At 54.1% G+C, this 27738-nt stretch overlaps 1 protein-coding gene across 1 annotated transcript in view; it reads right to left on the reverse strand.

Moving 5' to 3' along the window:
• TONSL (tonsoku like, DNA repair protein) overlaps positions 1 to 27738 on the reverse strand; it is a 210435-nt gene that overhangs the window by 118344 nt on the left and 64353 nt on the right. The gene's annotated exons all lie outside the window — the stretch shown is intronic.

The following is a 27738-nucleotide window of genomic DNA, read 5'->3' on the forward strand; positions in this document are numbered from 1 at the left end:
CAGTCTGCATAGAGCACAAGGAGCCAGCGTCTGATCCGCAGCACCAGACCTACGTGTGAGACCTATACTACAACTCAGTCCTCTCCTTCCCAGTCTGCATAGAGCACAAGGAGCCAACGTCTGATCCGCAGCACCAGACCCACGTGTGAGGCCTATACTACAGCTCCCTCCTCTCCTTCCCAGTCTGCATAGAGCACAAGGAGCCAACGTCTGATCCGAAGCACCAGACCCACGTGTGAGGCCTATACTACAGCTCCCTCCTCTCCTTCCCAGTCTGCATAGAGCACAAGGAGCCAACGTCTGATCCGCAGCACCAGAGCCACGTGTGAGACCTATACTACAGCTCTCTCTTCTCCTTCCCAGTCTGCAAAGAGCACAAGGAGCCAGCGTCTGATCCGCAGCACCAGACCCACGTGTGAGGCCTATACTACAGCTCCCTCCTCTCCTTCCCAGTCTGCATAGAGCACAAGGAGCCAGCGTCTGATCCGCAGCACCAGACCCACGTGTGAGACCTATACTACAGCTCTCTCCTCTCCTTTCCAGTCTGCATAGAGCACAAGGAGCCAGCGTCTGATCCGCAGCACCAGACCCACGTGTGAGGCCTATACTACAGCTCCCTCCTCTCCTTCCCAGTCTGCATAGAGCACAAGGAGCCAGCGTCTGATCCGCAGCACCAGAGCCACGTTTGAGGCCTATACTACAGCTCCCTCCTCTCCTTCCCAGTCTGCATAGAGCACAAGGAGCCAGCGTCTGATCCGCAGCACCAGAGCCACGTGTGAGGCCTATACAACAGCTCCCTCCTCTCCTTCCCAGTCTGCATAGAGCACAAGGAGCCAGCGTCTGATCGCAGCACCAGACCCACGTGTGAGGCCTATACTACAGCTCCCTCCTCTCCTTCCCAGTCTGCATAGAGCACAAGGAGCCAGCGTCTGATCCGCAGCACCAGACACACGTGTGAGGCCTATAATACAGCTCTCTCCTCTCCTTCCCAGTCTGCATAGAGCACAAGGAGCCAGCGTCTGATCCGCAGCACCAGACCCACGTGTGAGGCCTTTACTACAGCTCCCTCCTCTCCTTCCCAGTCTGCATAGAGCACAAGGAGCCAGCGTCTGATCCGCAGCACCAGACCCACGTGTGAGGCCTATACTACAGCTCCCTCCTCTCTCCTTCCAGTCTGCATAGAGCAGAAGGAGCCAGCGTCTGATCCGCAGCACCAGACCCACGTGTGAGGCATATACTACAGCTCCCTCCTCTCCTTCCAGTCTGCATAGAGCACAAGGAGCCAACGTCTGATCCGCAGCACCAGAGCCACGTGTGAGGCCTATACTACAGCTCCCTCCACACCTTCCCAGTCTGCATAGAGCACAAGGAGCCAGCGTCTGATCCGCAGCATCAGACCCACGTGTGAGGCCTATACTACAGCTCCCTCCTCTCCATCCCAGTCTGCATAGAGCACAAGGAGCCAACGTCTGATCCGCAGCACCAGACCCACGTGTGAGGCCTATACTACAGCTCCCTCCTCTCCTTCCCAATCTGCATAGAGCACAAGGAGCCAGCGTCTGATCCGCAGCACCAGACCCACGTGTGAGGCCTTTACTACAGCTCCCTCCTCTCCTTCCCAGTCTGCATAGAGCACAAGGAGCCAGCGTCTGATCCGCAGCACCAGACCCACGTGTGAGGCCTATACTACAGCTCCCTCCTCTCCTTCCCAGTCTGCATAGAGCACAAGGTGCCAGCGTCTGATACGCAGCACCAGACCCACGTGTGATGCCTATACTACAGCTCCCTCCTCTCCTTCCCAGTCTGCATAGAGCACAAGGAGCCAGCGTCTGATCCGCAGCACCAGACCCACGTGTGAGGCCTATACTACAGCTCCCTCCTCTCCTTCCCAGTCTGCATAGAGCACAAGGAGCCAACATCTGATCCGCAGCACCAGACCAACGTGTGAGGCCTATACTACAGCTCTCTCCTCTCCTTCCCAGTCTGCATAGACCACAAGGAGCCAGCGTCTGATCCGCAGCACCAGACCCACGTGTGAGGCCTATACTACAGCTCCCTCCTCTCCTTGCCAGTCTGCATAGAGCAGAAGGAGCCAGCGTCTGATCCGCAGCACCAGACCCACGTGTGATGCCTATACTACAGCTCTCTCCTCTCCTTCCCAGTCTGCATAGAGCACAAGGAGCCAGCGTCTGATCCGCAGCAGCAGATCCACGTGTGAGGCCTATACTACAGCACCCTCCTCTCCTTCCCAGTCTGCATAGAGCACAGGGAGCCAGCGTCTGATCCGCAGCACCAGACCCACGTGTGAGGCCTATACTACAACTCAGTCCTCCCCAGTCTGCATAGAGCACAAGGAGCCAGCGTCTGATCCGCAGCAACAGACCCACGTGTGAGGCCTATACTACAGCTCCCTCCTCTCCTTCCCAGTCTGGATAGAGCACAAGGAGCCAGCGTCTGATCCGCAGCAACAGTCCCACGTGTGAGGCCTATACTACAGCTCCCTCCTCTCCTTCCCAGTCTGCATAGAGCACAAGGAGCCAGCGTCTGATCCGCAGCACCAGACCCACGTGTGAGGCCTATACTACAGCTCCCTCCTCCCCAGTCTGCATAGAGCACAAGGAGCCAGCGTCAATCCGCAGCACCAGACCCACGTGTGAGGCCTAAACTACAGCTCCCTCCTCTCCTTCCCAGTCTGCATAGAGCACAAGGAGCCAGCGTCTGATCCGCAGCACCAGACCCACGTGTGAGGCCTAAACTACAGCTCCCTCCTCTCCTTCCCAGTCTGCATAGAGCACAAGGAGCCAGCGTCTGATCCGCAGCACCAGACCCACGTGTGAGGCCTATACTACAGCTCTCTCCTCTCCTTCCCAGTCTGCATAGAGCACAAGGAGCCAGCGTCTGATCCGCAGCACCGGACCCACGTGTGAGGCCTATACTACAGCTCCCTCCTCTCCTTCCCAATCTGCATAGAGCACAAGGAGCCAGCGTCTGATCCGCAGCACCAGAGCCACGTGAGGCCTATACTACAGCTCCCTCCTCTCCTTCCCAGTCTGCATAGAGCACAAGGAGCCAGCGTCTGATCCGCAGCACCAGACCCACGTGTGAGACCTATACTACAGCTCTCTCCTCTCCTTTCCAGTCTGCATAGAGCACAAGGAGCCAGGGTCTGATCCGCAGCATCAGAGCCACGTGTGAGACCTATACTACAGCTCTCTCCTCTCCTTTCCAGTCTGCATAGAGCACAAGGAGCCAGGGTCTGATCCGCAGCATCAGACCCACGTGTGAGGCCTATACTACAGCTCCATCCTCTCCTTCCCAGTCTGCATAGAGCACAAGGAGCCAACGTCTGATCCGCAGCACCAGACCCACGTGTTAGGCCTATACTACAGCTCCCTCCTCTCCTTCCCAATCTGCATAGAGCACAAGGAGCCAGCGTCTGATCCGCAGCACCAGACCCACGTGTGAGGCCTATACTACAGCTCACTCCTCTCCTTCCCAGTCTGCATAGAGCACAAGGAGCCAGCGTCTGATCCGCAGCAGCAGATCCACGTGTGAGGCCTATACTACAGCACCCTCCTCTCCTTCCCAGTCTGCATAGAGCACAAGGAGCCAGCGTCTGATCCGCAGCACCAGACCCACGTGTGAGGCCTATACTACAACTCAGTCCTCCCCAGTCTGCATAGAGCACAAGGAGCCAGCGTCTGATCCGCAGCAACAGACCCACGTGTGAGGCCTATACTACAGCTCCCTCCTCTCCTTCCCAGTCTGGATAGAGCACAAGGAGCCAGCGTCTGATCCGCAGCAACAGTCCCACGTGTGAGGCCTATACTACAGCTCCCTCCTCTCCTTCCCAGTCTGCATAGAGCACAAGGAGCCAGCGTCTGATCCGCAGCACCAGACCCACGTGTGAGGCCTATACAACAGCTCCCTCCTCCCCAGTCTGCATAGAGCACAAGGAGCCAGCGTCAATCCGCAGCACCAGACCCACGTGTGAGGCCTAAACTACAGCTCCCTCCTCTCCTTCCCAGTCTGCATAGAGCACAAGGAGCCAGCGTCTGATCCGCAGCACCAGAGCCACGTGGGAGGCCTATACTACAGCTCCCTCCTCTCCTTCCCAGTCTGCATAGAGCACAAGGAGCCAGCGTCTGATCCGCAGCACCAGAGCCACGTGTGAGGCCTATACTACAGCTCCCTCCTCTCCTTCCCAGTCTGCATAGAGCACAAGGAGCCAGCGTCTGATCCGCAGCACCAGAGCCACGTGTGAGGCATATACTACAGCTCCCTCCTCTCCTTCCCAGTCTGCATAGAGCACAAGGAGCCAGCGTCTGATCCGCAGCACCAGACCTACGTGTGAGACCTATACTACAACTCAGTCCTCTCCTTCCCAGTCTGCATAGAGCACAAGGAGCCAACGTCTGATCCGCAGCACCAGACCCACGTGTGAGGCCTATACTACAGCTCCCTCCTCTCCTTCCCAGTCTGCATAGAGCACAAGGAGCCAACGTCTGATCCGAAGCACCAGACCCACGTGTGAGGCCTATACTACAGCTCCCTCCTCTCCTTCCCAGTCTGCATAGAGCACAAGGAGCCAACGTCTGATCCGCAGCACCAGAGCCACGTGTGAGACCTATACTACAGCTCTCTCTTCTCCTTCCCAGTCTGCAAAGAGCACAAGGAGCCAGCGTCTGATCCGCAGCACCAGACCCACGTGTGAGGCCTATACTACAGCTCCCTCCTCTCCTTCCCAGTCTGCATAGAGCACAAGGAGCCAGCGTCTGATCCGCAGCACCAGACCCACGTGTGAGGCCTATACTACAGCTCCCTCCTCTCCTTCCCAGTCTGCATAGAGCACAAGGAGCCAACGTCTGATCCGCAGCACCAGAGCCACGTGTGAGGCCAATACTACACAGCTCCCTCCTCTCCTTCCCAGTCTGCATAGAGCACAAGGAGCCAGCGTCTGATCCGCAGCACCAGAGCCACGTGTGAGGCCTATACTACAGCTCCCTCCTCTCCTTCCCAGTCTGCATAGAGCACAAGGAGCCAGCGTCTGATCCGCAGCACCAGAGCCACGTGTGAGGCCTATACTACAGCTCCCTCCTCTCCTTCCCAGTCTGCATAGAGCACAAGGAGCCAGCGTCTGATCCGCAGCACCAGACCCACGTGTTAGGCCTATACTACAGCTCCCTCCTCTCCTTCCCAGTCTGCATAGAGCACAAGGAGCCAACGTCTGATCCGCAGCACCAGAGCCACGTGTGAGGCCTATACTACAGCTCCCTCCTCTCCTTCCCAGTCTGCATAGAGCACAAGGAGCCAGCGTCTGATCCGCAGCACCAGACCCACGTGTGAGGCCTATACTACAGCTCCCTCCTCTCCTTCCCAGTCTGCATAGAGCACAAGGAGCCAGCGTCTGATCCGCAGCACCAGACCCACGTGTGAGGCCTATACTACACAGCTCTCTCCTCTCCTTCCCAGTCTGCATAGAGCACAAGGAGCCAGCGTCTGATCCGCAGCACCAGACCCACGTGTGAGGCCTATACTACAGCTCTCTCCTCTCCTTCCCAGTCTGCATAGAGCACAAGGAGCCAGCGTCTGATCCGCAGCACCAGAGCCACGTGTGAGGCCTATACTACAGCTCCCTCCTCTCCTTCCCAGTCTGCATAGAGCACAAGGAGCCAGCGTCTGATCCGCAGCACCAGACCCACGTGTGAGGCCTTTACTACAGCTCCCTCCTCTCCTTCCCAGTCTGCATAGAGCACAAGGAGCCAGCGTCTGATCCGCAGCACCAGACCCACGTGTGAGGCCTATACTACAGCTCCCTCCTCTCCTTCCCAGTCTGCATAGAGCACAAGGTGCCAGCGTCTGATACGCAGCACCAGACCCACGTGTGATGCCTATACTACAGCTCCCTCCTCTCCTTCCCAGTCTGCATAGAGCACAAGGAGCCAGCGTCTGATCCGCAGCACCAGAGCCACGTGTGAGGCCTATAATACAGCTCTCTCCTCTCCTTCCCAGTCTGCATAGAGCACAAGGAGCCAGCGTCTGATCCGCAGCACCAGACCCACGTGTGAGGCCTATACTACAGCTCCCTCCTCTCCTTCCCAGTCTGCATAGAGCACAAGGAGCCAGCGTCTGATCCGCAGCACCAGAGCCACGTGTGAGGCCTATACTACAGCTCCCTCCTCTCCTTCCCAGTCTGCATAGAGCACAAGGAGCCAGCGTCTGATCCGCAGCACCAGAGCCACGTGTGAGGCCTATACAACAGCTCCCTCCTCTCCTTCCCAGTCTGCATAGAGCACAAGGAGCCAGCGTCTGATCGCAGCACCAGACCCACGTGTGAGGCCTATACTACAGCTCCCTCCTCTCCTTCCCAGTCTGCATAGAGCACAAGGAGCCAGCGTCTGATCCGCAGCACCAGACACACGTGTGAGGCCTATAATACAGCTCTCTCCTCTCCTTCCCAGTCTGCATAGAGCACAAGGAGCCAGCGTCTGATCCGCAGCACCAGACCCACGTGTGAGGCCTTTACTACAGCTCCCTCCTCTCCTTCCCAGTCTGCATAGAGCACAAGGAGCCAGCGTCTGATCCACAGCACCAGACCCACGTGTGAGGCCTATACTACAGCTCCCTCCTCTCCTTCCCAGTCTGCATAGAGCAGAAGGAGCCAGCGTCTGATCCGCAGCACCAGACCCACGTGTGAGGCATATACTACAGCTCCCTCCTCTCCTTCCCAGTCTGCATAGAGCACAAGGAGCCAACGTCTGATCCGCAGCACCAGAGCCACGTGTGAGGCCTATACTACAGCTCCCTCCACACCTTCCCAGTCTGCATAGAGCACAAGGAGCCAGCGTCTGATCCGCAGCATCAGACCCACGTGTGAGGCCTATACTACAGCTCCCTCCTCTCCATCCCAGTCTGCATAGAGCACAAGGAGCCAACGTCTGATCCGCAGCACCAGACCCACGTGTGAGGCCTATACTACAGCTCCCTCCTCTCCTTCCCAATCTGCATAGAGCACAAGGAGCCAGCGTCTGATCCGCAGCACCAGACCCACGTGTGAGGCCTATACTACAGCTCACTCCTCTCCTTCCCAGTCTGCATAGAGCACAAGGAGCCAGCGTCTGATCCGCAGCACCAGAGCCACGTGTGAGGCCTATACTACAGCTCCCTCCTCTCCTTCCCAGTCTGCATAGAGCACAAGGAGCCAGCGTCTGATCCGCAGCACCAGAGCCACGTGTGAGGCCTATACTACAGCTCCCTCCTCTCCTTCCCAGTCTGCATAGAGCACAAGGAGCCAGCGTCTGATCCGCAGCACCAGAGCCACGTGTGAGGCCTATACTACAGCTCCCTCCTCTCCTTCCCAGTCTGCATAGAGCACAAGGAGCCAGCGTCTGATCGCAGCACCAGAGCCACGTGTGAGGCCTATACTACAGCTCCCTCCTCTCCTTCCCAGTCTGCATAGAGCACAAGGAGCCAGCGTCTGATCCGCAGCACCAGAGCCACGTGTGAGGCCTATACTACAGCTCCCTCCTCTCCTTCCCAGTCTGCATAGAGCACAAGGAGCCAGCGTCTGATCGCAGCACCAGAGCCACGTGTGAGGCCTATACTACAGCTCCCTCCTCTCCTTCCCAGTCTGCATAGAGCACAAGGAGCCAGCGTCTGATCCGCAGCACCAGACCCACGTGTGAGGCCTTTACTACAGCTCCCTCCTCTCCTTCCCAGTCTGCATAGAGCACAAGGAGCCAGCGTCTGATCCGCAGCACCAGACCCACGTGTGAGGCCTATACTACAGCTCCCTCCTCTCCTTCCCAGTCTGCATAGAGCACAAGGAGCCAGCGTCTGATCCGCAGCACCAGACCCACGTGTGAGGCCTATACTACAGCTCCCTCCTCTCCTTCCCAGTCTGCATAGAGCACAAGGAGCCAGCGTCTGATCCGCAGCACAAGACCCACGTGTGAGGCCTATACTACAGCTCCCTCCACTCCTTCCCAGTCTGCATAGAGCACAAGGAGCCAGCGTCTGATCCGCAGCACCAGACCCACGTGTGAGGCCTATACTACAGCTCCCTCCTCTCCTTCCCAGTCTGCATAGAGCACAAGGAGCCAGCGTCTGATCCGCAGCACCAGACCCACGTGTGAGGCCTATACTACAGCTCCCTCCTCTCCTTCCCAGTCTGCATAGAGCACAAGGAGCCAGCGTCTGATCCGCAGCACCAGACCCACGTGTGATGCCTATACTACAGCTCCCTCCTCTCCTTCCCAGTCTGCATAGAGCACAAGGAGCCAGCGTCTGATCCGCAGCACCAGAGCCACGTGTGAGGCCTATACTACAGCTCCCTCCTCTCCTTCCCAGTCTGCATAGAGCACAAGGAGCCAGCGTCTGATCCGCAGCACCAGACCCACTTGTGAGGCCTATACTACAGCTCCCTCCTCTCCTTCCCAGTCTGCATAGAGCACAAGGAGCCAGCGTCTGATCCGCAGCACCAGACCCACGTGTGAGGCCTATACTACAGCTCCCTCCTCTCCTTCCCAGTCTGCATAGAGCACAAGGAGCCAGCGTCTGATCCGCAGCACCAGACCCACGTGTGAGGCCTATACTACAGCTCCCTCCTCTCCTTCCCAGTCTGCATAGAGCACAAGGAGCCAGCGTCTGATCCGCAGCACCAGAGCCACGTGTGAGGCCTATACTACAGCTCCCTCCTCTCCTTCCCAGTCTGCATAGAGCACATGGAGCCAGCGTCTGATCCGCAGCACCAGACCCACGTGTGAGGCCTATACTACAGCTCCCTCCTCTCCTTCCCAGTCTGCATAGAGCACAAGGAGCCAGCGTCTGATCCGCAGCACCAGACCCACGTGTGAGGCCTATACTACAGCTCCCTCCTCTCCTTCCCAGTCTGCATAGAGCACAAGGAGCCAGCGTCTGATCCGCAGCACCAGAGCCACGTGTGAGGCCTATACTACAGCTCCCTCCTCTCCTTCCCAGTCTGCATAGAGCACATGGAGCCAGCGTCTGATCCGCAGCACCAGACCCACGTGTGAGGCCTATACTACAGCTCCCTCCTCTCCTTCCCAGTCTGCATAGAGCACAAGGAGCCAGCGTCTGATCCGCAGCACCAGACCCACGTGTGAGGCCTATACTACAGCTCACTCCTCTCCTTCCCAGTCTGCATAGAGCACAAGGAGCCAGCGTCTGATCCGCAGCACCAGACCCACGTGTGAGGCCTATACTACAGCTCCCTCCTCTCCTTCCCAGTCTGCATAGAGCACAAGGAGCCAGCGTCTGATCCGCAGCACCAGAGCCACGTGTGAGGCCTATACTACAGCTCCCTCCTCTCCTTCCCAGTCTGCATAGAGCACATGGAGCCAGCGTCTGATCCGCAGCACCAGACCCACGTGTGAGGCCTATACTACAGCTCCCTCCTCTCCTTCCCAGTCTGCATAGAGCACAAGGAGCCAGCGTCTGATCCGCAGCACCAGACCCACGTGTGAGGCCTATACTACAGCTCACTCCTCTCCTTCCCAGTCTGCATAGAGCACAAGGAGCCAGCGTCTGATCCGCAGCACCAAAGCCACGTGTGAGGCCTATACTACAGCTCCCTCCTCTCCTTCCCAGGCTGCATAGAGCACAAGGAGCCAGCGTCTGATCCGCAGCACCAGAGCCACGTGTGAGGCATATACTGTTCTGACCCTGTCGGACTGAACTTTTTCAGGTTCACCGGGAAACAAGGGTTATGCCAGAGTGAAGGCCCAAGACAGGCTAAAGTTCCAACCAGTTAATTGACAGGGTGGAATCGACAGACATCCAACTGCACTGAAATGGATGCGAACCAGACACTGTCCTTAGCAAAGAATACCCTGGACGAGATGGCCATAGTCACCCGAAAAGGGACCGACTTGCCTCCGGGGAGAGCATCATCGTTTGAACAGTGATCAGACAGAAATAACTTGTTCCATCTGGAGATAAGCCAATTATGGAAAGGCCTGGAATGGAACTAAGCCCATTCCACCCTTCCAAAGGCAGACACTGAATAGTGGACCATGCATCCCAGAGTGTAAAGACATATGTCGACTGCGCAGACATCCATGTACTCCTAATGGAAGAGTGGAGATGCCGTCTTATGCCAGAAGAATTCTCAGATTCTGAGAATCCAGCAGGGCTCCTAGGTGAAGAATACCCAGAGAGGGATGCAGGGAGGACTTTTTCCCCATTGATTAAACGTCTGCAGTCAACCCCCCTGTCAGTCAGTCAGACCCGGCTGTAAAGTACCCCGGTGATCCTGCTAAGAGCAGGAGGCCATCCAGGTACAGGAGCATTGGGATATACTGAACAGAAGAACTGTCAGAAAATCCAAAACGCTGGTAAACCCCTGTGGGGCTGAGAGCAGTCCCAACAGGCAGAGCCCGAAAAATCGTAAGTGCTGTGATACAGCAAACCTCAGTCCATGCTGAGGTAAGGTCTCTGTAAGTACCCGTAGGCACGCGTCCTGTATATCCAGTGATACCATAAAGTCCCCAGGTTCCAAACATAGTATGATGGAGCATAGGGATTGCTTCCTGAGCCCAGGTAGCTTTAGGAACTGGTTCGGGGAATTGAGACAGAGAATAGGCCAAAGAGGACCATTCAGCCACCGCACCAGAAAGAAAGCAGAACAACCAGTCCCTCGCTGAGAAAGTGGGGATGGCCCAATTAGCTCCGCTTACCGCAACAACTGTATAGCTTTCTGGATTTGTAAGGCCCTGTTCCGAATAAGGGCCTGCGTACCATCACATGGAAATAGGCCGCCTGAGCAAAGAGAGTGCGTACCCTCCTACCCACATAGCCGCGGCAACTAGACCCTAGTACCGGGCAAACTGAGAAATCGCCATCTCCCAGTGGTAGGCGTGTCTCGTCAGGCTGACGATATATCCGTAGGTTCAGAAGCAGGATCGGCTGGCAGTCCAGGTCTGCTCGGAACTGGATATGTCGGCCCTTGTAAAGGCCGACAGTCTATGAAGAAACAGACCTTTAGGCTGACCCAGAGGACAAAAAGACTTAATAGTCTGAGGCCCCGTAGTGAGCATAGCTGACGGCGGGAAATTTGTACTGCCACTGTCAAGGTCAGGACCCAACAAGATATACCCTATAGATGGTATCTGCACCTCTGCATTCCCAGAGCGCAGCCATAGGGTATTACGGAGGATACCGTCGCAGCCGGAACTCTGAAAATTAGGAGCTGGTATCCAATATAGGCATTTCCACCTATGACAACTGCATATATTACGTGAGCAACCAAATACATTTGAACCCCAGACGTGTTGGAGGGGAAAAAACATTACAAATGCATCAGCTCAATATGCAATAGTATTAACCAACCATGCTATCACCATGGTAGGATGGGTAACAACCCCTGAAAGCGAGTATACTGATTTCAGGCAGAGTTACCACCTACGGATCAGAAGAATCCGACCACGCAGGAATGGGATGCGTAGTAACATCTGTAATCAGACGAGTAACACGCCCATCCACCCCAGGAGGGGCTCATGATGACCCTCAGGGAATTTGGGACAGGAGACCAAACACTGTTGTAATACCTCATATCTGGCAACAGCCAGAGTCCCGCCATGCGATCCACCCGCTAGTCAGCAACAGGGATCCAAAAGGCACGTAATACTGAGGGTGTATGATACAGGTGCAGAATGGACCTACCACCAGCCCTAAAACAGGGATAATAATACTTGAGATAGGCTTCCCCCCGTGTAAGAGGGAAAGAGCCCAAAACAGTATCCAGTTCACGGTAGAGCCAAGTGGGAAGTAAGCACAGGGCGTCAACCACGCCAATTTGCGTTTCATAGAAAAACGACATCCACCCAGGGTGGCTGTTGTGGTAATCCCTGCAAGGGGCATGACAGACTATTGTGGCACCAGGGGGAATTCATATACTGCGAAAAACCCCTGTAGGGAGCGGTAGTCTGTGTCACAGGCGAAGAGTGCAAGAAACTGCGAGATACCCTGAGATGAAAAGGGCAGTATGGTGAAGTAACCCCAAGTGAGGTACAACAATGGGGCCCGCCCGGCGATCCGCAATTGAGAGGATCCCGAGAAAACAAACCGCCCAAGGGGGTCGTGAAAGAGGCCGGCACCAGATGACGCCACATACAGAACCCTTTATGAGTCAAATCCTCAGCACTAACACCTGCAGCACATGACTTGCAGGATAGTAAAAATGGGTGCAGTATAACGCTCTATCTCCTGGTCAGACATATCTGACCAAGCCTTGTGATCAAGCAGCGCTATACTGGTCCTGACTGAAACTAAAAATTAGCTGCAGGGACCCATTTTCAGCGTATGCAACACACAGTTCCACTCAAAATATGGCAACGTGCAGCACGCAACAGTATGTGACAAACCTCACAAATATTAACAAGTATATAAATGTGAGGTCTCAGAACCACCCCAAGTACAGCTGTATTAGGGCAGATAAGGAAAGGGATAGATATACACTGACAGGTGAGAGAATAAAGTACAGTCAGCACTAGCATAAGTCACATACAATGCAGATATATACATATATACATAAACATGTCATATAATATACTGCACTATTACACTGCATGCAACTTACCCAGATTCAGTGTCTGGGAAGGCTACAGCGCTGTGTACACTGACCTGATGGTGAGGTACGCAGGGGGACTGGGCTCACTGCCATCTCCGGAGATCTCTGCTGCACCACAGAGAAAATGGCCGCTGGAGACCTCAGAAGAAGCGTGGCCCGCGGAGGAAGCAGCTCAGCGACGCCAGACTATAGATACTGAAAGGCGCGCTGAGCTGAGGGGAGGAGCCTCTGTAACAGGGAAGGCTGTCTCCCCTGGCCGGCTATTAACCCCCGGGACGCCGGCTCCCTGCACCGAACACTAAGTCCCTGGTGGTCTAGTGGACACACGGGGTATGGGGGGCCCGCCGCCACTGCCGGCGCCTCCGGTCTGTCCCCAGAGACCGGAGGCACAGGACTGCATTTCAAATGCGCGGATCACCGCAAGCGGTGACCCGCGCCTTACCTGCTCCCCGTGGATCCGGCAGCAGTCCTGGGCGCCCGCAGAGTCCAGCTAGTACAGACTCTGGGGTCCCGCTGAGATCCCCAGATCTGTACTGGCGTCTCAGCGCCAGCGGGGTGACGGAGCGGCAGCTTAGACGTCCTATGGACAGTCTGACGCTGCCGCTCTGAAGAATCCAAAGGAAAAATAAAAAACTCTGTCCTTTAGAAAAAATAAAGCTATGGGGCTGCTAATCAGCTCCCCACTGCACTAAACGGTGACCCGATTCCGGCCGGGCACCAACTTAAACTGAGGTGCCTCTGGCTTGGGGGTGGGGTTATAGGGAGAGTGGACCCAAGTGCATCCTGGGAGCTAAAAGCTTTAACTGCGTGGTGCCCGGATTTGGTTCCCAACCTATACCCCAAGGTCAACCCTGTGGACCCCCTATGGACCCTGAAGTAGAAAAGGGTAGTTTTATGTCCTTCCCAGGGGCGCATTATTGATGGTTTAATGACCGAATTGTGCCATCCCATAATATAACATTGAATAATATTTTATAGTGTATGACTGAATAGATTAAGCCTAGAGTGAGATAGCGATTTGGTTGCTATCAAAGGGTGGACTGTCGAAGCATGATGATTGGATGAGACCAAATCTTGTAAATTAATATCTGGCGACACCATTTTGTGTCGCCTCTGACGACGCCAATTTGCATCCTAAGTACGATACCATCATGTATGATGCTATATTTGATTATTAGCGTCGTGCGTCTGTTTTGCTACCGCATATTGTTGAAAGTCCTATCAAAACTTACACGCACATTAGATAATACATATAAAATATAGAAGACGCACAACGCACAGTTGTGCTGTACATCAAAGCACAGATAAGTACCAAACACAGACACACAACGTATACTAGCGAATTTACACAATATTCTCACACTCACACATGCAATCACTTATAAAAAGGTTCCCTCACATTAAGGTTAATATTAGAGGTTTTATTTGCTAATACTTATGTTGTGAAATGTAATGTATATGATATTCAAGGTACAGAAACTAGGAGATAAGCCATGTTTGGTACCATTCTAAATCCCTGTTTATTCGCAGATCTCCGGTTCTATCATCAAGGAGATCGCATCATGCGTCCGCAAGTTATGATTTATAGGCAATTAGTGATTAGAATGTATATCTAAACAGACGGTGTAATGGTTAGCATTACTGGCTCACAGCACTGAGGTCGTGGGTTCAACTCCCACCACGGCCCAAACTGTGCGGAGTTTGTATATTCTCCCTGTGCTTGCGTGGGTTTCCTCCGGGTACTCCGGTTTCCTCCCACACTCCAAAAATATACTGGTAGGTTAATTGGCTTCCAACAAAATTAACCCTAGTGTGTATGTGTGTGTGCATGTGATAGGGAATATAGATTGTAAGCTCCACTGGGGCAGGGACTGATGTGAATGGCCAAATATTCTATGTAAAGCGCTGCGGAATATGTGTGCGCAATATAAATAACAAGAGATATGGTAAGAACTTACCTTTGTTATCTGTTTCTACGAAGTCCATAGGGTCCACAGGGTTGACCTTGGGGTATAGGTTGGGAACCAAATCCGGGCACCACGCAGTTAAAGCTTTTAGCTCCCAGGATGCACTGGGTCCACTCTCCCTATAACCCCACCCCCAAGCCAGAGGCACCTCAGTTTGTAAGTAGCCAAAGGCCGGAGGAGGAGAGAAAAAGAGAGAAAACTGGAACACTCAATAACCATACTCACCGAAATGGGAGACGGAAAACCGGTGACCAGCCACACAGCCCATATGAAGCCAGGTGCGTCAGGGCGGGCGCCCTGTGGACCCTATGGACTTCGTAGAAACAGAGATAACAAAGGTAAGTTCTTACCATATCTCTTGTTTTCTACTTCAGGGTCCATAGGGGGTCCACAGGGTTGACCTTGGGGATGTCCCAAAGCAGTTCAACCAAGGGTGGGGACGCTCCTGTGCTGAGAGGAGAATCCGTCGCCAAAAAGGAAGCATCCTGAGAGGCAAAGGAAACCAATGCCTAGAACCTTAAAAAGGTGTGGACAGAAGACCACGTGGCCACCTAGTAAGGCAAAACAGCCGAGGCGCCACAGCGAGCCGCACACGAGGGTCACATGGCCCGAGAAAAAACAAGCATCAACAACAGGAAGGCCTACCCATGGGTAGGCCCCCGAGGAAGACCTACGAGGCCATATAAGCCAACATTAGGTTATAGGCCGGCCATCCTTTCCTGTGAAAACCAGAAATCTCAGACCACCAATAAGGAGTCCGATTTCCGTAAGGAACCTGAACGGATCACATAAATCCAGAGAGGCCAGACCACAGTCAATGAGGCCACACCAGCCGAGAGGACTGGGGACAGAATGGCCGTACCATAAGTTCCAGAATAATATGGAACCTGAAAACCACTAAGAAGAAACACAGGGCGAGAGCAACTCCCACCCTGACATGATGCCCTCCAGAAGAGGGAGCCACCTGAGAACGCTCCCAATTCAGACACTCTCCTGGTTGATATAAACACCCTGAGAGAAAGAGAGAGCCTAAGCAATAGACCATGTAATGGCTATCACAACCAGCGGTTCCATTGACTGTCCCCGGAGGTAACGAAGAACCACTACTTACTCCCAAGGAGTCCCTAGGGAGGACAAATGGAGGCATAATCAAGAAAACACTCCAAAGGATGAACTGGATACCAGAGTGAAGCAATTCCATATCTTAACCATACTGACAGTGTAGAGATCCGCACTGTCAGGAAGACCAGGCCAAGTGTGAAACCCAAGCCAGCCGGAAGGAATGCCAGAATATCTGGAAATCCTGGACACCGGAGGATTGTATCGACAGGTACAATACCATAAGATTTATGGCTGCCACAGTTTGTGGTAGGTCCCAGCAAAAGCTGATCCATGTGCTCTAATCATTCCAACGATGACAAAGCCAGGGAAGCCGTAAGACCACTGTAAGGACACAGTCAAAGACAAACGACCCAGGTCCAAGGCAAAACCAAGGACCCTGAGACAACAGGTCCGGGCAGTGAAGCATCAGGGATGGAGTATCGATGTAGAGACTCCGAAGATCCAAGTACCCCTGACATCTGGGGCAATCAGGAGCCACCAGCAGGAAAGCATCTCCGTCTCGATTGAAAACACTTCCAAAGACCTCGAGGAAGAAGGGAGACCGGAGAACACAGGTACACAAAGTGGAAGGACCACTTCACCGACAAAGAGTCGCTGAAGTTTGCTTCAGAATCCCCAGAGCTGAACTGTAACACCATAGTGTGATAAAGTCAGAAGGCCATGAGGGTCACCTCAGGGGGGCCCCCCCTGCTCACCAGGAGATGAAACCTCTCTTGGGGAAGAGACTAGGCCCCGGGATGCACGCCGTGACGGCTGAGGACTCCCGCTTCCCAATGGAGAGCTCCTGAAATGAACGCTGCCGAGATAGTCCGAGGGTCTCCTCCCGACCATGTCCGAATATGTGACATACCTGTCATTGCCACCCAACGAACAGTGTTGCTAAAAAGGAAGCCACTGTCCTGACCCTGTCGGACTGAACCTTTTCAGGTTCACCGGGAAACAAGAGTTATGCCAGAGTAAGTTAATTGACAGGGTGGAATCGACAGACGTCCAACTGCACTGAAAAGGATTCGATCCAGACACTGTCCCTAGCAAAGAAAACCCTGGACGAGATGGCCATAGCCACCCGGACAGGGACCGACTTGCCTCCGGAGAGAGCATCATCGTTTGAACAGTTATCCGACAGAAAAAACTCATTCCATCTGGAGATGAGCCAATTATGGAAAGGCCTGGAATGGAACTGAGCCCATTCCACCATGCATCCCAGAGTGTAAAGACATCTGTCGACTGCGCAGACAACCATGTACTCCTAATGGAAGAGAGGAGATTCCGTCTTACGCCAGAAGAATTCTCAGATTCTGAGAATCCAGCAGGGATCCTAGATGAAGAATACCCAGAGAGGGATGCAGGGAGGACTTTTTCCCCGTTGATTAAACGTCTGCACCCTGAAGAAGCCACAGTCATCCTGACCTGGCCGTAAAGTACCCCGGTGATCCCGCTAAGAGCAGGAGGCCGTCCAGGTACAGGAGCATTGGGATATACTGAACAGAAGAACTGTCAGAAAATCCAAAACGCTGGTAAACCCCTGTGGGGCTGAGGACAGTCCCAACAGGCAGAGCCCGAAAAATTGTAAGTGTTGCTGTGATACAGCAAACCTCAGCCCATGCTGAGGAAAGGTCTCTGTAAGTACCCGTAGGCACGCGTCCTGTATATCCAGTGATACCCTAAAGTCCCCAGGTTCCAAACATTGTATGATGGAGCATAGGGATTTCCTCCTGAGCCCAGGTAGCTTTAGGAACTGGTTCAGGGAATTGAGACAGAGAATAGGCCAAAGAGGACCATTCAGCCACCGCACCAGAAAGAAAACAGAACAACCAGTCCCTCACTGAGATAGTGGGGATGGCCTAATTAGCTCCGCTTACCGCAACAACTGCATAGCTTTCTGGATCTGTAAGGCCCTTGTAAAGAGGGCGTACCCTCCTACCCACGTAGCTGCGGCAACTTGACACTAATACCGGGCGAACTGAGAAAATCGGTATCTCCCAGTTGTAGGCCTGTCCCGTCAGACTGAAGAGATATCCGTAGGTTCAGAAGCAGGATCGGCTGGCAGTCCAGGCCTGCTCGGTACTGGATATGTCGGCCCTTGTAGATGCCGACAGTCTACGAAGAAACAGACCTTTAGGCTGACCCAGAGGACAAAAAAGACTTAACAGACTTAGTCTGAGGCCTTGTAGTGGGCATAGCTGAAAGCGGTAAACTTGTCGTTAGTAATACTGCCAATGTTACTACAATCTTGTCAAGGTCAGGACCAAACAATATCAACCCTAAAGATGGTATCTGCACCTCTGCATTCCCAGAGCGCAGCCATAGGGTATTACGGAGGATACAGTCGCAGCCGGAACTCTGAAAGTTAGGAGACTGGTATCCAATATAGGCATTTCCACCTATGACAACAGCATATATTACGAGAGCGACCAAATACATTTGAACCCCCGACGTGTTGGAGGGGAAAAAACGTTACAAATGCATCAACCCAATATGCAATAGTATTAACCAACCATGCTATAGCCATGGTAGGATGGGTAACAACTCCTGAAAGCAAGTATACTGATTTCAGGCAGAGTTACCACCTACGGATACGAAGAATCCGACCACGCAGGAATGGGAGGCGTAGTAACGTCTGTAATCAGACGAGTAACACGCCCATCCCCCCCAGGAGGGGCTCGTGATGACCCTCAGGGAATTTGGGACAGGAGGCCAAACACTGTTGTAACACCTCCTATCTGGCAACAGCCAGAGTCCCGCTATGCGATCCACCCGCTAGTCAGCAACAGGTAACCCGAAGGCACGCAATACTGAGGGTGTATGATACAGGTGCAGGTCAACATTCACTCTAAACAGAATGGACCTGCTACCAGCCCTAAAGCAGGGATAATAATACCTGAAATAGGCTTCCCCCCGTGTAAGAGGGAAAGAGCCCCGAACAGTACCCAGTTCACGGCAGAGCCAACTGGGAAGTAACCACAGGGCGTCAACCACGCCAATTAGCGTTTCGTAGAAAACGACATCCACCCAGGGTGGCTGTTGTGGTAATCCCTGCAAGGGGAATGACAGACTATTGTGGCACCAGGGGGAATTCATATACTGCGAAAAACCCCTGCAGGGAGCGATAGTCTGTGTCACAGGGGAAGAGTGCAAGAAACTGCGAGATACCCTGAGATGAAAAGGGCAGTATGGTGAAGTAACCCCAAGTGAGGTACAACAATGGGGCCCGCCCGGCGATCCGCAATTGAGAGGATCCCGAGAAAACAAACCGCCCAAGGGGGTCGTGAAAGAGGCCGGCACCAGATGACGCCACATACAGAACCCTTTATGAGTCAAATCCTCAGCACTAACACCTGCAGCACATGACTTGCAGGATAGTAAAAATGGGTGCAGTATAACGCTCTATCTCCTGGTCAGACATATCTGACCAATCTTGGCGGAAATATTAAGCAGCGCTATACTGGTCCTGACTGATGCCAAAAATTAGCTGCAGGGACCCATTTTCAGCGTATGCAACACACAGTTCCATCTAAAATATGGCAACGTGCAGCACGCAACAGTATGTGACAAACCACACAAATATTAACAAGTATATAAATGTGAGGTCTCAGAACCATCCTAAGTACAGCTGTATTAGGGCAGATAAAGAAAAGGGATAGATATACACTGACAGGTGAGAGAATAAAGTACAGACAGTCAGCACTAGCATAAGTCACATACAATGCAGATATATACATATATACATAAACATGTCATATAATATACTGCACTATTACACTGCATTCAACTGCCCAGATTCAGTGTCTGGGAAGGCTACAGCGCTGTGTACACTGACCTGATGGTGAGGTACGCAGGGGGACTGGACTCACTGCCATCCTGAGAGATTTCTGCTGCACCACAGAGATAAAATGGCCGCTGGAGACCTCAGAGGAAGCGTGGCCCGCGGAGGAAGCAGCTCAGCGACGCCAGACTATGGATACTGAAAGGCGCGCTGAGCTGAGGGGAGGAGCCGCTGTAACAGGGAAGGCTGCCTCCCCTGGCCGGCTATTAACCCCCGGGACGCCGGCTCCCTGCACCGATCGTAAGTCCCTGGTGGTCTAGTGGACACACGGGGTATGGGGGGCCCGCCGCCACTGCCGGCGCCTCCGGTCTGTCCCCTGAGACCGGAGGCACAGGACTGCACTTGAAATGCGCGGATCACCGTAAGCGGTGATCCGCGACCTTACCTGCTCCCCGTGGATCCGGCAGCAGTCCTGGGCGCCCGCAGAGTCCGGCTAGTACAGACTCTGGGGTCCCGCTGAGATCCCCAGATCTGTACTGGCGTCTCAGCGCCAGCGGGGTGACGGAGCGGCAGCTTAGACGTCCTATGGACAGTCCGACGCTGCCGCTCTGAAGAGTCCAAAGTCCATGAAAAAACTTTGTCCCTAAAAAAATAAAATAAGCTTAGGGGCTGCTAATCAGCTCCCCCTGCGCTAACGGTGACCCGACTCCGGCCGGGCACCAACTTAAACTGAGGTGCCTCTGGCTTGGGGGTGGGGTTATAGGGAGAGTGGACCCAGTGCATCCTGGGAGCTAAAAGCTTTAACTGCGTGGTGCCCGGATTTGGTTCCCAACCTATACCCCAAGGTCAACCCTGTGGACCCCCTATGGACCCTGAAGTAGAAAACTGGTAATAATAATAATAATATCTGTATGTAGTGTGTTTAATTAGTTTAAACCAGTTCTTCGGCGGGAAAACCACCCAAAGCAACTGAGGAACTGGGACATACCCCTAGTGACGCTGTATGAACTAACCAATGAACGGAGTGACCTGAAGCCAGAACCAATGAGCATCTGCTATTCTGTGCCTTTGCTGTCTCTGAAACCTGTACAGAATATAGGCTTGTGAGCTGGGGCAGTAGTCAGTCATTTCCTCCATATCCTTGGGTGACGTTGACCGCAGATTCAGGATTGAAATACTGCATACAGGGTCAGTGCGCACGCGTATGTATCGGCATGTACCTTAGTATTTACTTGCTTTTTGCGCTAATTGTCTAGATCACAGCGCGTTATACTTTTAGGGCTTTGGAACTACAATTGGATTGGAAAGCAATTATTTCTTATGTGACTTGTAGCGCTAAATAGCGACATTCAAGTATAGAGATTTAGGGGTATCAATACAGGGCAGAGGCCTAAGGAAATGAGAGAAGCCCACCGCAGGGCAACTGGACAGCTGCAACCACAGAGCCCCCGGTTGATGCAACAAAGTGTCTACGGCATGGTCACAGTGTCACCTGCAGCGCTGGGCCTGGGTACCGGCCGCATGTAACTGGTGGTGCAACCGCTAGCTCCCCCACCTCCTAGGAACGAGTGTGGGTAGGGAAGCGGCCGACTTTCATCACGGTGCAGATTACAAACCAGACCGTTCCTCTATCTGAATAATGTTATTGTAACGTTATCTATTATAAAGGCACAATCTGACATTATAACAAGAGATATGGTAAGAACTTACCTTTGTTATCTCTGTTTCTACGAAGTCCATAGGGTCCACAGGGTTGACCTTGGGGTATAGCTGGATCTGGATCCACGGGCACCACGCAGTTAAAGCTTTGCTGCTCCCAGGATGCACTTGGGTCCGTCCTCCTCTATACCCCGCCCCGGCCACAGGCACCTCAGTTGGTAAGCAGCTAAGGCCGGAGGAGGAGACTAAACAGAGAGAAGGAAGACTGGAACACACAAGAAACCATACTCACAGAAAAGGGAGATGGAAAACCGGTGACCAGCCACACAGCCCATTTGAAGCCAGGTGCGTCAGGGCGGGCGCCCTGTGGACCCTATGGACTTCGTAGAAACAGAGATAACAAAGGTAAGTTCTTACCATATCTCTTGTTTTCTACTTCAGGGTCCATAGGGGGTCCACAGGGTTGACCTTGGGGATGTCCCAAAGCAGTTCAACTAAGGGCGGGGACGCTCCTGTGCTGAAAGGAGTACCCGGCGCCCAAAGGATGCATCCTGAGAGGCGAAGGTATCAAACGCATAAAATCTCAAAAACGTCTGAATGGAAGACCAAGTAGCCGCCTTACACAGCTGAACAGTGGAGGCGCCACGTCTAGCAGCCCAAGAGGGACTCACAGAACGAGTGGAATGAGCCTTAACAGAGGCTGGCACAGGTAAACCCTCCTGTGCATAAGCCTCACAAATAACTGAACAAAGCCAACGGGCTAACGTTTGCTTGCTGGCAGGCCAACCCCTCTTGTGAAAACCGAAGAGGACAAACAAAGAATCCGACTTCCTAACCGAAGCAGTCCGGTCCACATAGATTCTAAGTGCCCGGACCACATCCAAGGAAGCCTCACCAGCCGAAAGATCAGGTGACTGAAAAGCTGGCACAACAAGTTCCTGACAAATGTGGAACTTTGAAACCACTTAGGGCAAAAACTCAGGACGCGTGCGGAGCACTGCCCTGTCCTGGTGAAAAATCAGAAAAGGAGGGCGACAGGAAAGCGCCCCCAATTCTGAAACCCTCCTGGCAGAAGCAATTGCCAGGAGAAAAATGGTCTTAAACGTCAGCCACTTGAGCTCCACCGACTCAAGCGGCTCAAAAGGAGGACCCTGCAAGACCCTCAGTACCACCGCCAAGTCCCACGGAGCCACCGGAGGCACGAAGGGAGGCTGGATCCTGAGAACACCTTGGAAAAAGGTGTGAACATCTGGCAGTGTAGCAATCCGTCGCTGAAACCACACGGACAAAACAGACAGATGAACCTTCAGAGAGGCCAGGCGTAAGCCGAGGTCCAAACCTGACTGAAGAAACTCCAAGATTCTGGAAACCCGGAACACCTGCGGATCATAGTTTCTGGATTCACACCACTGAAAATAAGTGCGCCACACCCTGTGGTAAATCCGCGTGGAAGCAGGCTTGCGTGACCTAAGCATGGTACCAATGACCGAACTGGAGAAACCCCTAGACCTCAAGACGGCTGTCTCAAGAGCCACGCCGTCAAAGACAGCCGACCGAGATGCGGGTAAAGGCAGGGCCCTTGAGACAACAGGTCCCGACGCTGAGGAAGAAGGTATGGAGCGTCGATGGAGAGGCACCTCAGATCGGAGTACCAAGGACGTCTGGGCCACGCCGGAGCCACCAGCACGAGCGTGCCGCCGTCCTGCTTGAATTTACGCAGAACCCGAGGAAGCAGGGATATCGGAGGAAACAGATACGCCAGGTGAAACGTCCATTTCACCGACAGTGCTTCTACCAGACAGTCGCCTGCGTCTCTTGTCCTTGACCCGTAAACGGGCAACTTGTGATTGTGACGGGAGGCCATCAAGTCCAGCTCCGGCAGCCCCCACCTGTCCACGAGTAGCTGAAACACCTCTGGGTGAAGCGACCATTCCCCGGGATGCACGTCGTGCCGGCTGAGGAAGTCCACCTCCCAATTGAGGACTCCGGGAATGAAGACTGCCGAGATCGCTGGAACGTGACACTCCGCCAAAGCAAGAATGAGAGACACCTCCGACATTGCTGCCCGACTGCGAGTTCCCCCTTGGTGGTTGATGTACGCCACCGTGGTGGCGTTGTCGGACTGCACCTGAACCGCCCTTCCGTGAAGAGCGGGGCCGGACGACTGCAGGGCCCTGTACACAGCCCGCAGTTCCAGGATGTTGATGGGGAGAAGTGCTTCTTCCGCGGACCAACGACCCTGAAGGGAGAATGAGCCGGTCACTGCCCCCCAACCCCGGAGACTGGCATACGTCGTGAGCAGCACCCAGTCCGGGATCCAAAAGGGGCGCCCCTCGACCAGATGCGCTGTCTGAAGTCACCAAGCCAAAGACTGCCGAACCTCCGGGGACAACACCAGCATCTGAGAGCGGATCCGGTGAGGTAACCCGTTCCATTCCGATAGAATCAGCCCCTGCAGGGGCCGGGAATGGAACTGGGCAAATTCCACCATGTCGAATGTCGACACCATGGACCCCAGAACTCTCATAGCTGAATGGACCGACAGGCGGCAACTGCTCAGGCAACTGTGTATCCGCAGCTGCAGGGAGGAGACCTTCTCCGGAGTCAGGAAAATCCGTTGCTGACGAGAATCCAGCAGGGCTCCCAAATGAACCATCCGCTGAGATGGAATCAGGGAGGACTTCTTCCAATTTATCAACCACCCGTGTGCTTGAAGACAAGCAATGGACAGGTGGAGATGTCGAAGAAGCACCTCCGGGGAGCTCGCCAGCAGCAGAAGATCGTCCAGGTACGGCAACAGTCGTATACCCTGACCCCGAAGGTGGGCAGCCATAACTGCCATCACCTTGGTGAACACCCTCGGAGCCGTGGAAAGGCCGAAAGGCAACGCCCGAAATTGGTAGTGATGGTTCTGGATAGCAAACCTCAGATACCGCTGATGTGCCGGTGCTATGGGCACATGGAGATAGGCGTCCTGGATATCGAGGGAGACCATATAATCCCCGGGTTCCATCGCCAGAATGATGGAACGTAACGTTTCCATCCTGAACCTGGGAACGCTGAGGTATCTGTTCAGAGGCTTCAAATTCAGGATAGGGCGATGAGAACCATTGGGTTTCTGTACCAGAAACAGAGTAGAATAGTACCCCGTCCCGCGCTGAGACTGCGGAACGCGAACAATGACCACTGCTTGTAGCAAGTATTCTATAGCTACCTGAATCTGACCAGCTTTGGTCTTGTCCAGAGAAGGACTCGTACAGAAAAACTGGTGGGGCGGCCTGAACCGAAAAGACAGGGCGTACCCCTGAGAGACTACTTCTCGAACCCAGGCATCCGTGGTGGTATTGTGCCAACACTGGGCGAATTGGAGAAGTCGGCCTCCCACTCTGGGGTCCCCCAGAGAGAGGCCCGTCCCATCAGGCCGCAGGCTTATCCTCCTGCTTGGAAGAAGGGCGCCGAGCACTCCATGCTTGCTTCTTGGGCTTGGGTGCGGCCTTGGTCGCCAAATGTCTCGGGAAGGACTGGCCCTTGGCCTTACCCTGAACCCGAAAGGCAGAGCTCCTCACTTTAGCCGGCGCAGAGGCCGAAGGGAGGAAAGCCGACTTGGACTTAGCCAAAGTATCCACTATTTTGTCCAAATCCAGACCAAATAGTAAATCACCATTAAAAGGCAAGGCCTCCAGACCCTTTTTTGAATCTGCATCAGCTCTCCAGGACCTCAGCCACAGGGAGCGCCAAGCAGACACCGCTGCAGCCGACACCCTAGAAGTGAGCAGGCTGGCATCCAAAGACGCTTCCCCAATATAGGAAGCTGCATCCCGCATCTGTCCCACTAACGCTCTCTGGATATCCGGAGCATCATCAGGAAAGGTATCCTCCAAGGCATTGGCCCATGCCTCAATGGCTTTAGCCACCCAGGAGATAGCCATAGACGGGCGAGCCACCGCCCCGGAAAGAGAATAAATGGACTTTAAACAAGTCTCCACCTTCCTGTCCGTGGGATCCTTCAAAGAAGAGATAGACGGCAATGGCAGCGTCGCGCTTTTGATCAAGCGAGTAACGTGGGAATCCACCGCCGGCGGAGTCTCCCATTTACTGCAATGAGCTTCAGGAAAAGGATAGTTCGCCGCCAACCTCTTCTGTGGATGGAACCTCTTACTAGGTAATTGCCAGGCCGCCGCCATATGATCCGATAATTGATCAGACAGGGGGAACACAGTTGAAGTCACCTTGGTCTTTTTAAAATTAGGAAACTTCGACCTAGGAGCCGGCGCATCATCCTCACCATGTAGGATAGCCCGCACCGCCCTAACTAAGGCTGGAACATTAATGGAGGACTTAGCTTCCACCTCCTGCCCCATGGCATCAGAGTCAGAGTCTTCATGGATTTCTCCATCATCCGAGGACACTTCCGAGTCCGACAACTGCGCAGCTAGTGAACTCACAACCGGACGTTTAGACGCCCTTGGTGGCACATCACTTTGCAACATCGACTGAAACGCAGAGGATGAGGCCGCCAGACTCTGTACGGAGCTGGAGAGAACATCCACCCAAGGCGGAGGAGCCGTCGGAGCAAAACTCTGCAAAGGCACTACAGACTGACGCGTCACTGGGGGAGACTGCACATACACAGGCAGTCCCGAGTAAGGACCCACAGTCTGGGCCCCGAGGGGAGACCGCAACATTTGTGGAACACCCAGGGAATGGGGGATGGTGGGCTGCGGCAGCGCCCTAGAAGGGACCGCTGATGGGACCGATAACCGGTCCGCAATAGACGCCAGCACCTGTGAAAACATCGTCCAAGGAGGGTCCTGTGATACAGGGGGGTTGGAGGGGCCCGGTACCAGCTGGCACCGCCCGCACAGACCATCCCGAGATAAGTCCTCCCCATCAACTCCAGCAGCACAGCGTCTGCAGGAAAATAACACAGGAGCCACAGAGCGCTCAGTCTCCTCATCAGACATGATACCGTAAATCACAAGAAACAGGTATCACCAGAGGAATTACGGTATTAACACCCGCGCACTCACCAGTATGCGACACAACAGCCCAGATATGGTACTGTGTAGCACACAACAGGATGTGACTGACCCCACAAATACGTGTTTTATATAAGTGAGGGTCTCAGAAAAACGCCCTTCCCCCACACACCTGCGGGCCGTAGGAGAAGGAAAGGGATAGTTATAAGTTGACAGTAATGGAGAATAAGTCACAGACAGGCAGCACTAGCAATAGTCACATACAATGCAGAAAAGTTATACTCACTGCACCTTCCGCTACAATCAACCGCCCAGATTCAGTGTCTGGGAGGGCTATAGCGCTGTGTACACTGTCCTTTAGCAGGGGAGAGGTACACAGGGGGACCGGTCCACTTGATACCGCCTGGGAGTCTGCGATGCCTGCCAGTAAAGATGGCCGCCGGAGACCTCAGAGGAGGAGTGGCCGAGAGATAAGAGCAGCTCAGCGACGCCAGACTGCTAGTTGAAAGGCGCACTGAACTGAGGGGAGGAGCCGCTAGACAGGGAAGGCTGCCTCCCCTGGCTAGCAATTAACCCCCGGGTTGCCGGTCCCGTTACCAGCCTGTTACCCTGGTGGTCTAGCAAACACGCGGGATATTCCTCAATAGAGGGGGAGCCCCCCGCCGCCGCTAGCGCCTCCGGTCTGTCCCCAGAGACCGGAGGCTCCTGACTGCATTGAAGTATCCGCGGGCCGCCGCACGCGGCGACCCGCGGCTTACCTGATGCCCGTCGCGTCCGGCAGCAGTCAAGGGAGTCCCCAGAGCCCGGCTAGTACAGGCTCTGGGGTCCCGCCGCGATCCCCAGAGCTATACTGGCGTCGCGGCGCCAGCGGGGAGAAGGAGCGGCAGCGTGGACGTCCTAAAGGACAGTCTGATGCTGCCGCTCTAAAAGTGTAAAAAAAAGTAGAAAAAAATAAAAAAATGTCTCTTTTAAAATAAAGCTTAGGGGCTGCTCCTGCAGCCCCACTGCGACAGGGTGACCCGACTCCGGCCGGGCACCAACTAAAACTGAGGTGCCTGTGGCCGGGGGCGGGGTATAAAGGAGGACAGACCCAAGTGCATCCTGGGAGCAGCAAATCCAGATCCAGCTATACCCCAAGGTCAACCCTGTGGACCCCCTATGGACCCTGAAGTAGAAATTTGAATAACAGACAAGATATAAAGAAGGGTTTCTGACCTGCAGCAGGCAGAATGAGAGTGACAGATTGGAAGACGTTTACAGGAATGCATTGGTTGTGCTACAGTCATATCACTGACCTGCAGCAGGCAGAGTGAGAGTGACAGGCCGGAAGCCCTGTACAGTCATATCCCTGACCTGCAGCAGGCAGAGCGAGAGTGACAGGCCGGAAGCCCTGTACAGTCATATCCCTGAACTGCAGCAGGCAGCATGAGAGTGACAGGCCGGAAGCCCTGTACAGTCATATCCCTGACCTGCAGCAGGTAGCATGAGAGTGACAGGCCGGAAGCCCTGTACAGTCATATCCCTGACCTGCAGCAGGCAGAGTGAGAGTGACAGGCCGGAAGCCCTGTACAGTCATATCCCTGACCTGCAGCAGGCAGAGTGAGAGTGACAGGCCGGAAGCCCTGTACAGTCATATCCCTGACCTGCAGCAGGCAG

This window comes from Taudactylus pleione, unplaced genomic scaffold (assembly GCF_031769625.1).
Source record: "Taudactylus pleione unplaced genomic scaffold, aTauple2 ptg001259l, whole genome shotgun sequence".
Lineage (NCBI taxonomy): Eukaryota > Metazoa > Chordata > Amphibia > Anura > Myobatrachidae > Taudactylus > Taudactylus pleione.